Raw genomic sequence first — 1,488 nt, 5'->3', positions numbered from 1 at the left:
TGTGTGTGTGTGTGTGCGCGCGCGCGCGCGCGTGTATTTTATAATGTATTTTGTTGCTTTACCTGTGGAATAATATTTTTAGCATTTCTGTATAAATTGGAATCTTTGAAAACTGCAGCATCATGAGTATTTCCAGGGTGCCGAATACAAATATTTCTAAATCTGTATATATAAGAGTAATTAATTATTTATGACCACTTATTTAACTATTATTAATATAAATTAACCAATAAATAACGTATACCTGCATTTGTCATCGACAACTGCTTGTAAATTAAAGGAAGGCCAACCCTTACGGTTAACGTAGTCTCGATAACCCTCTGATGGTGCTAATATTGGTATATGTGAACCATCGATGCATCCGATAATTTGCGGTGGGAAATTCTCTCGAAACGTAATGCTATTTCAGAAACTTCAATTTCATTTAGCATTTGCAAAAATTCTGGCATAAGAAATTCATTGATCGCATTTACAACTCTATATAAACATTTTTTCACAGTGGACTTATGTATGCCAAATACATTTCCAACTACCCGATACTCTGCGCAACTTGCCAATTTATACAATGCAACAGCGACTTGTTTTTGAACAGATAATGGTTCTCTTGATTTTAAGAAAAGAGGTTTTGGCTCCAAATGCGGTTGCAATAATAAACACAAATAATCAAATGTATCCTTTCGCATTCGAAAAGTTTCTATCCAATCTGATTCAGTATACGTCTTCAATACAATTTCACTCCAGAAATGGTTACTTCTCGGTTTCATCCATATACTTCTTTGATCTTTTATTGCGTTTAAATAAGTTTCTACGATGTTATTTATCGGTAATGTACGTATATAATACGTAAGCATTGTCATTTGGAGCTTTTGCAGATATTTAATTCTTTCCCACATCTGTTTTCTTTTACGCAGAATTTTTATGGAGACACAATGTCTTCTTCTATTATTTTCAAAAATAAATTGATGATAAAATTGCATATATTGTTCGGATGCCATTATAACCATCAAACTAATTATTTAATAATCAAAAACATTAAATGTCAGATTCGCGATTTGAATTTAGCGCTAAAACCGCAAAATACTTCAGGTCGCTTACGGTGACCTATCTTGGGTCGCTTAATAGGCCAGGCCGCGTATAGGTCTCTCGGTGTAAATGGTTGGTGCCTAGACCTATTTTGGTCGCATTATAGATCAGACCGCGTATAGGTCTCTCGGTGTAAACGTAGCCAATAGGACGCTTAGGCTGAAGCCAAGATAGGTGTGAGAGAGAAAGGTATAGAACCTAAAATTCGCAATGCGCATGCTCAATTTCGTCAAGTGATTCTATCTATTACGTTGTTCCATTCGTTCCAATGGATCGACGAACGGAATGACGGAACTGAACATGCGCATTGCGAATTTTAGGTCTTCTATACCTTTCTCTCTCGCACCTATCTAGGCTTCAGCCCAATGCATTGGCGGTGGGAAGATCCCGTTTGCCTACAGTTCA

At 36.5% G+C, this 1,488-nt stretch overlaps 1 pseudogene; it reads right to left on the bottom strand.

Annotated features, from left to right (window-relative positions):
• Positions 1-38: 38 nt before the first annotated feature.
• Positions 39-764, bottom strand: LOC108764241 (putative nuclease HARBI1; annotated as a pseudogene).
• Between the last annotated feature and the right edge of the window lie 724 nt (positions 765-1,488).

This window comes from Trachymyrmex cornetzi, unplaced genomic scaffold, assembly GCF_001594075.2.
Source record: "Trachymyrmex cornetzi isolate Tcor2-1 unplaced genomic scaffold, Tcor1.1 scaffold1128, whole genome shotgun sequence".
In the NCBI taxonomy this organism is placed as follows: Eukaryota; Metazoa; Arthropoda; class Insecta; order Hymenoptera; family Formicidae; genus Trachymyrmex; species Trachymyrmex cornetzi.
Note: the sequence above shows the minus strand (reverse complement) of the source record. Positions and strands in the feature narration are given on the sequence as shown.